A 14,517-nucleotide genomic window follows, 5' to 3' on the forward strand; every position below is an offset into this window, starting at 1 on the left:
AAAAGAGAGGCTAGGTCTCACTATTTTGCTCAAGCTGTGTTACACCTACTGCTCTCAGGTGCTGTCCTGCTACCGATGGGCATGGAAGCTTTGGCCTGCTCTGTTTCCAGCCTGGGTCTGTGCACCTCTCATTACACAACCTGAAATTCTAGAGCTCCCTCTAGAACACCATATTGATGCCCAACGTAGCATGGACACCTGATCAACACAGCTGAGTGCAGCCCAGAACCCCTGAGCTCAAGCAATCCACAAGCCTCAGCCTCCCAAGTAGCTAGGACAACAGGCACACGCCACCATGCCCGGCAAACACAGCACATGTCCTAATGATGAAATGCATTGCTTAAGTAAGGATAATGATAAAGTACGGTGTAATGAATTGATGGTATGCCAACCGTATTTAAAGAAAATCTATTTCACTATCCTGCAAAGAAAGAAAAATAATGTCTTATCAAGAAGCAGTGTGAATATGGGAAGGGCCTTTAAAAAAGATGTGGTGTTTCCTAAAGGAAAAGAAGAGGGTTGAACTGATTTAAGGGAGAGAGGAAGTAGGGTCAGAAAGTTTGTGAAGGGGATGTGAATACAATATAGATACTAGTATTTAGAGAGTGAGAGATAGGTAGAGGGAGAGAGGAGAAAGAAAGTGAGGGAGAAGAGCCAACTTAGGGCTGAGTTTCTCATTATCTGCCAGTGACTCCCTGTAGAACCTTACAGGCACAATTCAGGCTCTCCTGTAGCCATTCATCCCTTCTTGTTATGCCGAGCCAGCCAATGTTGAGAAAAGCAGCAAGGGTCACAATGATGGAAGACATCTGCCACATTGGAAGTTATAAAGTGGTATGGAGTGGGAGGGCTAGAAGAGTTATTATAAAGAATGAATATGCGTCATTCTGTTCTCTAGCCTCAACAGCTTCAAGAGAGTAACTCTTGCTGGCCAAGAAGACCAATGTCAGTTCAGCTTGAGCAGGTGAAAGCTTGCCTGATTCTGCAAAAGGATGAGATTACGCTTTTGGGTTAGAAGTGGTTGCGGGCTACTGCATACTAAGAAACCGTTTATTGAGGTCCGGTTGGTTTATTCGATCTTCTCCCACCTCAAAATCAGCTGCTAATTCAGTGTTCTATACCAATGAGCTATTTTTGTCCTCCCTGCCTCTTCCAGCGAATGGGTCCCCCTGACTAACAAAAGTGATTCAAACAGATTTGTATACCTTTTCGAAGGAGACTTCATGACGTATTTTATACTGTGCCAATGCAAGGTAGATTGAGTAATGATCTGGACAGCCCCATACTGGAGAACTGCAGCGCCTGTCAACCTGATCCCTTCTGCTGGTATTGTTAAACAACATCAAGATTTAAAAGTATTAAACCGCAAGAGTTGGCTGGAGTATGGCCGAAGGCTCCAATGTTTGGGAGTTGCACAGTTCTCAGTCTTTTCATGTTTCTCTCAAAGAGCGAAGGGCCCTCTTATTTCTCCTTCTCATTCATATATGGAATTGAATGAGGGCTAATCAAAAAATGAATTAGAGCTGGACGTAGGAATGCAGCAGAAGACCCAGCAAACGCATTTCAAAGTTACTCTTCTAAGGATACCTTTGTACTTGACAGATCAATTTAATCCTACAGGTGCTCTAAAATGAAGAATGCATTTCAGTCATCCTTGCAGAAAATCACACAGCCATCTATTCTAGGCTGCACAGAGTTTTCCGTCCTCTCCACCTGCTAGCTTGTTGTTGCAATATGTCGCAATTCTGGAGAATTGTCTGCTATGCTAGAATGCCCGGCCCAGTTCAAATGTTCATTGTACTTCCTGCAAAAATATCAAAAGAAAAACAAAGATTTGGTTTTGGAAAAATAATTCATTACCATCTTGTGAAAATCAAAACGTTCACATTTGAGTCAAAAAAAGAGAGGCTAGGTCTCACTATTTTGCTCAAGCTGTGTTACACCTACTGCTCTCAGGTGATGTCCTGCTACCGATGGGCATGGAAGCTTTGGCCTGCTCTGTTTCCAGCCTGGGTCGGTGCACCTCTCTTTACACAACCTGACATTCTAGAGCTCCCTCTAGAACACCATATTGATACCCAATGTAGCATGGACACCTGATCAACACAGCTGAGTGCAGCCCAGAACCCCTGAGCTCATGCAATCCACAAGCCTCAGCCTCCCAAGTAGCTAGGACAACAGGCACACGCCACCATGCCCGGCAAACATAGCACAGGTCCTAATGATGAAATGCATTGCTTAAGTAAGGATAATGATAAAGTACGGTGTAATGAATTGATGGTATGCCAACCGTATTTCAAGAAAATCTATTTCACTATCCTTCAAAGAAAGGAAAATAATGTCTTATCAAGAAGCAGTGTGAATATGGGAAGGGCCTTTAAAAAGATGTGGAGTTTCCTAAAGGAAAAGAAGAGGGTTGAACTGATTTAAGGGAGAGAGGAAGTAGGGTCAGAAAGTTTGTGAAGGGGATGTGAATACAATATAGATACTAGTATTTAGTGAGTGAGAGATAGGTAGAGGGAGAGAGGAGAAAGAAAGTGAGGGAGAAGAGCCAACTTAGGGCTGAGTTTCTCATTATCTGCCAGTGACTCCCTGTGGAACCTTACAGGCACAATTCAGGCTCTTCTGTAGCCATCCATCCCTTCTTGTTATTCCGAGCCAGCCAATGATGAGAAAAGCAGCAAGGGTCACAATGATGGAAGACATCTGCCACATTGGAAGTTATAAAGTGGTATGCAGTGGGAGGGCTAGAAGAGTTATTATAAAGAATGAATACGCGTCATTCTGTTCTCTAGCCTCAACAGCTTCAAGAGAGGAACTCTTGCTGGCCGAGAAGACCAATGTCAGTTCAGCTTGAGCAGGTGAAAGCTTGCCTGATTCTGCAAAAGGATGAGATTACGCTTTTGGGTTAGAAGTGGTTGCGGGCTACTGCATACTAAGAAACCATTTATTGAGGTCCGGTTGGATTACTCGATCTTCTCCCACCTCAAAATCAGCTGCTAATTCAGTGTTCTATACCAATGAGCTACTTTTGTCCTCCCTGCCCCTTCCAGCGAATGGGTCCCCCTGACTAACAAAAGTGATTCAAACAGATTTGTATACCTTTTCATAGGAGACTTCATGACGTATTTTATACTGTGCCAATGCAAGGTAGATTCAGTAATGATCTGGACAGCCCCATACTGGAGAACTGCAGCGCCTGTCAACCTGATCCCTTCTGCTGGTATTGTTAAACAACATCAAGATTTAAAAGTATTAAACCGCAAGAGTTGGCTGGAGTAAGGCCGAAGGCTCCAATGTTTGGGAGTTGCACAGTTCTCAGTCTTTTCATGTTCCTCTCAAAGAGCGAAGGGCCCTCTTATTTCTCCTTCTCATTCATATATGGAATTGAATGAGGGCTAATCAAAAAATGAATTAGAGCTGGACGTAGGAATGCAGCAGAAGACCCAGCAAATGCATTTCAAAGTTGCTCTTCTAAGGATACTTTTGTACTTGACAGATCAATTTAATCCTACAGGTGCTCTAAAATGAAGAATGCATTTCAGTCATTCTTGCAGAAAATCACACAGCCATCTATTCTAGGCTGCACAGAGTTTTCCGTCCTCTCCACCTGCTAGCTTGTTGTTGCAATATGTGTCAATTCTGGAGAATTGTCTGCTATGCTAGAATGCCCGGCCCTATTCAAATGTTCATTGTACTTCCTGCAAAAATATCAAAAGAAAAACAAAGATTTGGTTTTGGAAAAATAATTCATTACCATCTTGTAAAAATCAAAACGTTCACATTTGAGTCAAAAAAAGAGAGGCTAGGTCTCACTATTTTGCTCAAGCTGTGTTACACCTACTGCTCTCAGGTGCTGTCCTGCTACCGATGGGCATGGAAGCTTTGGCCTGCTCTGTTTCCAGCCTGGGTTGGTGCACCTCTCAATACACAACCTGAAATTCTAGAGCTCCCTCTAGAACACCATATTGATACCCAACGTAGCATGGACACCTGATCAACACAGCTGAGTGCAGCCCAGAACCCCTGAGCTCAAGCAATCCACAAGCCTCAGCCTCCCAAGTAGCTAGGACAACAGGCACACGCCACCATGCCCGGCAAACACAGCACATGTCCTAATGATGAAATGCATTGCTTAAGTAAGGATAATGATAAAGTACGGTGTAATGAATTGATGGTATGCCAACCGTATTTCAAGAAAATCTATTTCACTATCCTGCAAAGAAAGGAAAATAATGTCTTATCAAGAAGCAGTGTGAATATGGGAAGGGCCTTTAAAAAGATGTGGAGTTTCCTAAAGGAAAAGAAGAGGGTTGAACTGATTTAAGGGAGAGAGGAAGTAGGGTCAGAAAGTTTGTGAAGGGGATGTGAATACAATATAGATACTAGTATTTAGTGAGTGAGAGATAGGTAGAGGGAGAGAGGAGAAAGAAAGTGAGGGAGAAGAGCCAACTTAGGGCTGAGTTTCTCATTATCTGCCAGTGACTCCCTGTAGAACCTTACAGGCACAATTCAGCCTCTTCTGTAGCCATCCATCCCTTCTTGTTATGCCGAGCCAGCCAATGTTGAGAAAAGCAGCAAGGGTCACAATGATGGAAGACATCTGCCACATTGGAAGTTATAAAGTGGTATGCAGTGGGAGGGTTAGAAGAGTTATTATAAAGAATGAATATGCGTCATTCTGTTCTCTAGCCTCAACAGCTTCAAGAGAGTAACTCTTGCTGGCCAAGAAGACCAATGTCAGTTCAGCTTGAGCAGGTGAAAGCTTGCCTGATTCTGCAAAAGGATGAGATTACGCTTTTGGGTTAGAAGTGGTTGCGGGCTACTGCATACTAAGAAACCGTTTATTGAGGTCCGGTTGGATTACTCGATCTTCTCCCACCTCAAAATCAGCTGCTAATTCAGTGTTCTATACCAATGAGCTATTTTTGTCCTCCCTGCCCCTTCCAGCGAATGGGTCCCCCTGACTAACAAAAGTGATTCAAACAGATTTGTATACCTTTTCATAGGAGACTTCATGACGTATTTTATACTGTGCCAATGCAAGGTAGATTGAGTAATGATCTGGACAGCCCCATACTGGAGAACTGCAGCGCCTGTCAACCTGATCCCTTCTGCTGGTATTGTTAAACAACATCAAGATTTAAAAGTATTAAACCGCAAGAGTTGGCTGGAGTAAGGCCGAAGGCTCCAATGTTTGGGAGTTGCACAATTCTCAGTCTTTTCATGTTTCTCTCAAAGAGCGAAGGGCCCTCTTATTTCTCCTTCTCATTCATATATGGAATTGAATGAGGGCTAATCAAAAAATGAATTAGAGCTGGACGTAGGAATGCAGCAGAAGACCCAGCAAACGCATTTCAAAGTTGCTCTTCTAAGGATACCTTTGTACTTGACAGATCAATTTAATCCTACAGGTGCTCTAAAATGAAGAATGCATTTCAGTCATCCTTGCAGAAAATCACACAGCCATCTATTCTAGGCTGCACAGAGTTTTCCGTCCTCTCCACCTGCTAGCTTGTTGTTGCAATATGTCGCAATTCTGGAGAATTGTCTGCTATGCTAGAATGCCCGGCCCAGTTCAAATGTTCATTGTACTTCCTGCAAAAATATCAAAAGAAAAACAAAGATTTGGTTTTGGAAAAATAATTCATTACCATCTTGTAAAAATCAAAACGTTCACATTTGAGTCAAAAAAAGAGAGGCTAGGTCTCACTATTTTGCTCAAGCTGTGTTACACCTACTGCTCTCAGGTGCTGTCCTGCTACCGATGGGCATGGAAGCTTTGGCCTGCTCTGTTTCCAGCCTGGGTCGGTGCACCTCTCATTACACAACCTGAAATTCTAGAGCTCCTTCTAGAACACCATATTGATACCCAACGTAGCATGGACACCTGATCAACACAGCTGAGTGCAGCCCAGAACCCCTGAGCTCAAGCAATCCACAAGCCTCAGCCTCCCAAGTAGCTAGGACAATAGGCACACGCCACCATGCCCGGCAAACACAGCACATGTCCTAATGATGAAATGCATTGCTTAAGTAAGGATAATGATAAAGTACGGTGTAATGAATTGATGGTATGCCAACCGTATTTAAAGAAAATCTATTTCACTATCCTGCAAAGAAAGAAAAATAATGTCTTATCAAGAAGCAGTGTGAATATGGGAAGGGCCTTTAAAAAAGATGTGGAGTTTCCTAAAGGAAAAGAAGAGGGTTGAACTGATTTAAGGGAGAGAGGAAGTAGGGTCAGAAAGTTTGTGAAGGGGATGTGAATACAATATAGATACTAGTATTTAGAGAGTGAGAGATAGGTAGAGGGAGAGAGGAGAAAGAAAGTGAGGGAGAAGAGCCAACTTAGGGCTGAGTTTCTCATTATCTGCCAGTGACTCCCTGTAGAACCTTACAGGCACAATTCAGGCTCTCCTGTAGCCATTCATCCCTTCTTGTTATGCCGAGCCAGCCAATGTTGAGAAAAGCAGCAAGGGTCACAATGATGGAAGACATCTGCCACATTGGAAGTTATAAAGTGGTATGGAGTGGGAGGGCTAGAAGAGTTATTATAAAGAATGAATATGCGTCATTCTGTTCTCTAGCCTCAACAGCTTCAAGAGAGTAACTCTTGCTGGCCAAGAAGACCAATGTCAGTTCAGCTTGAGCAGGTGAAAGCTTGCCTGATTCTGCAAAAAGATGAGATTACGCTTTTGGGTTAGAAGTGGTTGCGGGCTACTGCATACTAAGAAACCGTTTATTGAGGTCCGGTTGGTTTATTCGATCTTCTCCCACCTCAAAATCAGCTGCTAATTCAGTGTTCTATACCAATGAGCTATTTTTGTCCTCCCTGCCCCTTCCAGCGAATGGGTCCCCCTGACTAACAAAAGTGATTCAAACAGATTTGTATACCTTTTCATAGGAGACTTCATGACGTATTTTATACTGTGCCAATGCAAGGTAGATTGAGTAATGATCTGGACAGCCCCATACTGGAGAACTGCAGCGCCTGTCAACCTGATCCCTTCTGCTGGTATTGTTAAACAACATCAAGATTTAAAAGTATTAAACCGCAAGAGTAGGCTGGAGTATGGCCGAAGGCTCCAATGTTTGGGAGTTGCACAGTTCTCAGTCTTTTCATGTTTCTCTCAAAGAGCGAAGGGCCCTCTTATTTCTCCTTCTCATTCATATATGGAATTGAATGAGGGCTAATCAAAAAATGAATTAGAGCTGGACGTAGGAATGCAGCAGAAGACCCAGCAAACGCATTTCAAAGTTACTCTTCTAAGGATACCTTTGTACTTGACAGATCAATTTAATCCTACAGGTGCTCTAAAATGAAGAATGCATTTCAGTCATCCTTGCAGAAAATCACACAGCCATCTATTCTAGGCTGCACAGAGTTTTCCGTCCTCTCCACCTGCTAGCTTGTTGTTGCAATATGTCGCAATTCTGGAGAATTGTCTGCTATGCTAGAATGCCCGGCCCAGTTCAAATGTTCATTGTACTTCCTGCAAAAATATCAAAAGAAAAACAAAGATTTGGTTTTGGAAAAATAATTCATTACCATCTTGTGAAAATCAAAACGTTCACATTTGAGTCAAAAAAAGAGAGGCTAGGTCTCACTATTTTGCTCAAGCTTTGTTACACCTACTGCTCTCAGGTGCTGTCCTGCTACCGATGGGCATGGAAGCTTTGGCCTGCTCTGTTTCCAGCCTGGGTCGGTGCACCTCTCTTTACACAACCTGAAATTCTAGAGCTCCCTCTAGAACACCATATTGATACCCAATGTAGCATGGACACCTGATCAACACAGCTGAGTGCAGCCCAGAACCCCTGAGCTCATGCAATCCACAAGCCTCAGCCTCCCAAGTAGCTAGGACAACAGGCACACGCCACCATGCCCGGCAAACACAGCACAGGTCCTAATGATGAAATGCATTGCTTAAGTAAGGATAATGATAAAGTACGGTGTAATGAATTGATGGTATGCCAACCGTATTTCAAGAAAATCTATTTCACTATCCTTCAAAGAAAGGAAAATAATGTCTTATCAAGAAGCAGTGTGAATATGGGAAGGGCCTTTAAAAAAGATGTGGAGTTTCCTAAAGGAAAAGAAGAGGGTTGAACTGATTTAAGGGAGAGAGGAAGTAGGGTCAGAAAGTTTGTGAAGGGGATGTGAATACAATATAGATACTAGTATTTAGTGAGTGAGAGATAGGTAGAGGGAGAGAGGAGAAAGAAAGTGAGGGAGAAGAGCCAACTTAGGGCTGAGTTTCTCATTATCTGCCAGTGACTCCCTGTAGAACCTTACAGGCACAATTCAGGCTCTCCTGTAGCCATCCATCCCTTCTTGTTATGCCGAGCCAGCCAATGTCGAGAAAAGCAGCAAGGGTCACAATGATGGAAGACATCTGCCACATTGGAAGTTATAAAGTGGTATGGAGTGGGAGGGCTAGAAGAGTTATTATAAAGAATGAATATGCGTCATTCTGTTCTCTAGCCTCAACAGCTTCAATAGAGTAACTCTTGCTGGCCAAGAAGACCAATGTCAGTTCAGCTTGAGCAGGTAAAAGCTTGCCTGATTCTGCAAAAGGATGAGATTACGCTTTTGGGTTAGAAGTGGTTGCGGGCTACTGCATACTAAGAAACCGTTTATTGAGGTCCGGTTGGATTACTCGATCTTCTCCCACCTCAAAATCAGCTGTTAATTCAGTGTTCTATACCAATGAGCTATTTTTGTCCTCCCTGCCCCTTCCAGCGAATGGGTCCCCCTGACTAACAAAAGTGATTCAAACAGATTTGTATACCTTTTCATAGGAGACTTCATGACGTATTTTATACTGTGCCAATGCAAGGTAGATTGAGTAATGATCTGGACAGCCCCATACTGGAGAACTGCAGCGCCTGTCAACCTGATCCCTTCTGCTGGTATTGTTAAACAACATCAAGATTTAAAAGTATTAAACCGCAAGAGTTGGCTGGAGTAAGGCCGAAGGCTCCAATGTTTGGGAGTTGCACAATTCTCAGTCTTTTCATGTTTCTCTCAAAGAGTGAAGGGCCCTCTTATTTCTCCTTCTCATTCATATATGGAATTGAATGAGGGCTAATCAAAAAATGAATTAGAGCTGGACGTAGGAATGCAGCAGAAGACCCAGCAAATGCATTTCAAAGTTGCTCTTCTAAGGATACTTTTGTACTTGACAGATCAATTTAATCCTACAGGTGCTCTAAAATGAAGAATGCATTTCAGTCATTCTTGCAGAAAATCACACAGCCATCTATCTATTCTAGGCTGCACAGAGTTTTCCGTCCTCTCCACCTGCTAGCTTGTTGTTGCAATATGTTGCAATTCTGGAGAATTGTCTGCTATGCTAGAATGCCCGGCCCTATTCAAATGTTCATTGTACTTCCTGCAAAAATATCAAAAGAAAAACAAAGATTTGGTTTTGGAAAAATAATTAATTACCATCTTGTAAAAATCAAAACGTTCACATTTGAGTCAAAAAAAGAGAGGCTAGGTCTCACTATTTTGCTCAAGCTGTATTACACCTACTGCTCTGAGGTGCTGTCCTGCTACCGATGGGCATGGAAGCTTTGGCCTGCTCTGTTTTCAGCCTGGGTCGGTCCACCTCTCATTACACAACCTGAAATTCTAGAGCTCCCTCTAGAACACCATATTGATACCCAACGTAGCATGGACACCTGATCAACACAGCTGAGTGCAGCCCAGAACCCCTGATCTCAAGCAATCCACAAGCCTCAGCCTCCCAAGTAGCTAGGACAACAGGCACACGCCACCATGCCCGGCAAACACAGCACATGTCCTAATGATGAAATGCATTGCTTAAGTAAGGATAATGATAAAGTACGGTGTAATGAATTGATGGTATGCCAACCGTATTTCAAGAAAATCTATTTCACTATCCTTCAAAGAAAGGAAAATAATGTCTTATCAAGAAGCAGTGTGAATATGGGAAGGGCCTTTAAAAAAGATGTGGAGTTTCCTAAAGGAAAAGAAGAGGGTTGAACTGATTTAAGGGAGAGAGGAAGTAGGGTCAGAAAGTTTGTGAAGGGGATGTGAATACAATATAGATACTAGTATTTAGTGAGTGAGAGATAGGTAGAGGGAGAGAGGAGAAAGAAAGTGAGGGAGAAGAGCCAACTTAGGGCTGAGTTTCTCATTATCTGCCAGTGACTCCCTGTAGAACCTTACAGGCACAATTCAGGCTCTCCTGTAGCCATCCATCCCTTCTTGTTATGCCGAGCCAGCCAATGTTGAGAAAAGCAGCAAGGGTCACAATGATGGAAGACATCTGCCACATTGGAAGTTATAAAGTGGTATGGAGTGGGAGGGCTAGAAGAGTTATTATAAAGAATGAATATGCGTCATTCTGTTCTCTAGCCTCAACAGCTTCAAGAGAGTAACTCTTGCTGGCCAAGAAGACCAATGTCAGTTCAGCTTGAGCAGGTGAAAGCTTGCCTGATTCTGCAAAAGGATGAGATTACGCTTTTGGGTTAGAAGTGGTTGCGGGCTACTGCATACTAAGAAACCGTTTATTGAGGTCCGGTTGGATTACTCGATCTTCTCCCACCTCAAAATCAGCTGCTAATTCAGTGTTCTATACCAATGAGCTATTTTTGTCCTCCCTGCCCCTTCCAGCGAATGGGTCCCCCTGACTAACAAAAGTGATTCAAACAGATTTGTATACCTTTTCATAGGAGACTTCATGACGTATTTTATACTGTGCCAATGCAAGGTAGATTGAGTAATGATCTGGACAGCCCCATACTGGAGAACTGCAGCGCCTGTCAACCTGATCCCTTCTGCTGGTATTGTTAAACAACATCACGATTTAAAAGTATTAAACCGCAAGAGTTGGCTGGAGTAAGGCCGAAGGCTCCAATGTTTGGGAGTTGCACAGTTCTCAGTCTTTTCATGTTTCTCTCAAAGAGCGAAGGGCCCTCTTATTTCTCCTTCTCATTCATATATGGAATTGAATGAGGGCTAATCAAAAAATGAATTAGAGCTGGACGTAGGAATGCAGCAGAAGACCCAGCAAACGCATTTCAAAGTTGCTCTTCTAAGGATACCTTTGTACTTGACAGATCAATTTAATCCTACAGGTGCTCTAAAATGAAGAATGCATTTCAGTCATCCTTGCAGAAAATCACACAGCCATCTATTCTAGGCTGCACAGAGTTTTCCGTCCTCTCCACCTGCTAGCTTGTTGTTGCAATATGTCGCAATTCTGGAGAATTGTCTGCTATGCTAGAATGCCCGGCCCAGTTCAAATGTTCATTGTACTTCCTGCAAAAATATCAAAAGAAAAACAAAGATTTGGTTTTGGAAAAATAATTCATTACCATCTTGTAAAAATCAAAACGTTCACATTTGAGTCAAAAAAAGAGAGGCTAGGTCTCACTATTTTGCTGAAGCTGTGTTACACCTACTGCTCTCAGGTGCTGTCCTGCTACCGATGGGCATGGAAGCTTTGGCCTGCTCTGTTTCCAGCCTGGGTCGGTGCACCTCTCATTACACAACCTGAAATTCTAGAGCTCCCTCTAGAACACCATATTGATACCCAACGTAGCATGGACACCTGATCAACACAGCTGAGTGCAGCCCAGAACCCCTGAGCTCAAGCAATCCACAAGCCTCAGCCTCCCAAGTAGCTAGGACAACAGGCACACGCCACCATGCCCGGCAAACACAGCACATGTCCTAATGATGAAATGAATTGCTTAAGTAAGGATAATGATAAAGTACGGTGTAATGAATTGATGGTATGCCAACCGTATTTCAAGAAAATCTATTTCACTATCCTTCAAAGAAAGGAAAATAATGTCTTATCAAGAAGCAGTGTGAATATGGGAAGGGCCTTTAAAAAAGATGTGGAGTTTCCTAAAGGAAAAGAAGAGGGTTGAACTGATTTAAGGGAGAGAGGAAGTAGGGTCAGAAAGTTTGTGAAGGGGATGTGAATACAATATAGATACTAGTATTTAGTGAGTGAGAGATAGGTAGAGGGAGAGAGGAGAAAGAAAGTGAGGGAGAAGAGCCAACTTAGGGCTGAGTTTCTCATTATCTGCCAGTGACTCCCTGTAGAACCTTACAGGCACAATTCAGGCTCTTCTGTAGCCATCCATCCCTTCTTGTTATGCCGAGCCAGCCAATGTTGAGAAAAGCAGCAAGGGTCACAATGATGGAAGACATCTGCCACATTGGAAGTTATAAAGTGGTATGCAGTGGGAGGGCTAGAAGAGTTATTATAAAGAATGAATATGCGTCATTCTGTTCTCTAGCCTCAACAGCTTCAAGAGAGTAACTCTTGCTGGCCAAGAAGACCAATGTCAGTTCAGCTTGAGCAGGTGAAAGCTTGCCTGATTCTGCAAAAGGATGAGATTACGCTTTTGGGTTAGAAGTGGTTGCGGGCTACTGCATACTAAGAAACCGTTTATTGAGGTCCGGTTGGATTACTCGATCTTCTCCCACCTCAAAATCAGCTGCTAATTCAGTGTTCTATACCAATGAGCTATTTTTGTCCTCCCTGCCCCTTCCAGCGAATGGGTCCCCCTGACTAACAAAAGTGATTCAAACAGATTTGTATACCTTTTCATAGGAGACTTCATGACGTATTTTATACTGTGCCAATGCAAGGTAGATTGTGTAATGATCTGGACAGCCCCATACTGGAGAACTGCAGCGCCTGTCAACCTGATCCCTTCTGCTGGTATTGTTAAACAACATCAAGATTTAAAAGTATTAAACCACAAGAGTTGGCTGGAGTAAGGCCGAAGGCTCCAATGTTTGGGAGTTGCACAGTTCTCAGTCTTTTCATGTTTCTCTCAAAGAGCGAAGGGCCCTCTTATTTCTCCTTCTCATTCATATATGGAATTGAATGAGGGCTAATCAAAAAATGAATTAGAGCTGGACGTAGGAATGCAGCAGAAGACCCAGCAAATGCATTTCAAAGTTGCTCTTCTAAGGATACTTTTGTACTTGACAGATCAATTTAATCCTACAGGTGCTCTAAAATGAAGAATGCATTTCAGTCATTCTTGCAGAAAATCACACAGCCATCTATTCTAGGCTGCACAGAGTTTTCCGTCCTCTCCACCTGCTAGCTTGTTGTTGCAATATGTTGCAATTCTGGAGAATTGTCTGCTATGCTAGAATGCCCAGCCCTATTCAAATGTTCATTGTACTTCCTGCAAAAATATCAAAAGAAAAACAAAGATTTGGTTTTGGAAAAATAATTCATTACCATCTTGTAAAAATCAAAACGTTCACATTTGAGTCAAAAAATTAGAGGCTAGGTCTCACTATTTTGCTCAAGCTGTGTTACACCTACTGCTCTCAGGTGCTGTCCTGCTACCGATGGGCATGGAAGCTTTGGCCTGCTCTGTTTCCAGCCTGGGTCGGTGCACCTCTCATTACACAACCTGAAATTCTAGAGCTCCCTCTAGAACACCATATTGATACCCAACGTAGCATGGACACCTGATCAACACAGCTGAGTGCAGCCCAGAACCCCTGAGCTCAAGCAATCCACAAGCCTCAGCCTCCCAAGTAGCTAGGACAACAGGCACACGCCACCATGCCCGGCAAACACAGCACATGTCCTAATGATGAAATGCATTGCTTAAGTAAGGATAATGATAAAGTACGGTGTAATGAATTGATGGTATGCCAACCGTATTTCAAGAAAATCTATTTCACTATCCTGCAAAGAAAGGAAAATAATGTCTTATCAAGAAGCAGTGTGAATATGGGAAGGGCCTTTAAAAAAGATGTGGAGTTTCCTAAAGGAAAAGAAGAGGGTTGAACTGATTTAAGGGAGAGAGGAAGTAGGGTCAGAAAGTTTGTGAAGGGGATGTGAATACAATATAGATACTAGTATTTAGTGAGTGAGAGATAGGTAGAGGGAGAGAGGAGAAAGAAAGTGAGGGAGAAGAGCCAACTTAGGGCTGAGTTTCTCATTATCTGCCAGTGACTCCCTGTAGAACCTTACAGGCACAATTCAGGCTCTCCTGTAGCCAACCATCCCTTCTTGTTATGCCGAGCCAGCCAATGTTGAGAAAAGCAGCAATGGTCACAATGATGGAAGACATCTGCCACATTGGAAGTTATAAAGTGGTATGGAGTGGGAGGGCTAGAAGAGTTATTATAAAGAATGAATATGCGTCATTCTGTTCTCTAGCCTCAACAGCTTCAAGAGAGTAACACTTGCTGGCCAAGAAGACCAATGTCAGTTCAGCTTGAGCAGGTGAAAGCTTGCCTGATTCTGCAAAAGGATGAGATTACGCTTTTGGGTTAGAAGTGGTTGCGGGCTACTGCATACTAAGAAACCGTTTATTGAGGTCCGGTTGGATTACTCGATCTTCTCCCACCTCAAAATCAGCTGTTAATTCAGTGTTCTATACCAATGAGCTATTTTTGTCCTCCCTGCCCCTTCCAGCGAATGGGTCCCCCTGACTAACAAAAGTGATTCAAACAGATTTGTATACCTTTTCATAGGAGACTTCATGACG

The 14,517-nt window shown here is 43.0% G+C and overlaps 8 non-coding genes across 8 annotated transcripts; all 8 read right to left on the bottom strand.

Moving 5' to 3' along the window:
• Positions 1-4: 4 nt before the first annotated feature.
• LOC147734109 (signal recognition particle RNA) lies at positions 5-304 on the bottom strand. The gene has a single exon (XR_015307856.1).
• Positions 305-1,902: 1,598 nt separating this feature from the next.
• On the bottom strand, positions 1,903-2,202 carry LOC147734110 (signal recognition particle RNA). The gene has a single exon (XR_015307631.1).
• A 1,597-nt stretch (positions 2,203-3,799) lies between these two features.
• Positions 3,800-4,099, bottom strand: LOC147734111 (signal recognition particle RNA). The gene has a single exon (XR_015308161.1).
• Positions 4,100-5,696: 1,597 nt separating this feature from the next.
• Positions 5,697-5,996, bottom strand: LOC147734112 (signal recognition particle RNA). The gene has a single exon (XR_015308131.1).
• A 1,598-nt stretch (positions 5,997-7,594) lies between these two features.
• LOC147734113 (signal recognition particle RNA) lies at positions 7,595-7,894 on the bottom strand. Its single transcript, XR_015307704.1, has one exon.
• A 1,602-nt stretch (positions 7,895-9,496) lies between these two features.
• Positions 9,497-9,796, bottom strand: LOC147734114 (signal recognition particle RNA). The gene has a single exon (XR_015307628.1).
• Positions 9,797-11,394: 1,598 nt separating this feature from the next.
• Positions 11,395-11,694, bottom strand: LOC147734115 (signal recognition particle RNA). The gene has a single exon (XR_015308015.1).
• Positions 11,695-13,292: 1,598 nt separating this feature from the next.
• On the bottom strand, positions 13,293-13,592 carry LOC147734116 (signal recognition particle RNA). Its single transcript, XR_015307848.1, has one exon.
• Between the last annotated feature and the right edge of the window lie 925 nt (positions 13,593-14,517).

The sequence above is a fragment of the Lissotriton vulgaris genome, chromosome 1_2 (assembly GCF_964263255.1).
Source record: "Lissotriton vulgaris chromosome 1_2, aLisVul1.2, whole genome shotgun sequence".
Lineage (NCBI taxonomy): Eukaryota > Metazoa > Chordata > Amphibia > Caudata > Salamandridae > Lissotriton > Lissotriton vulgaris.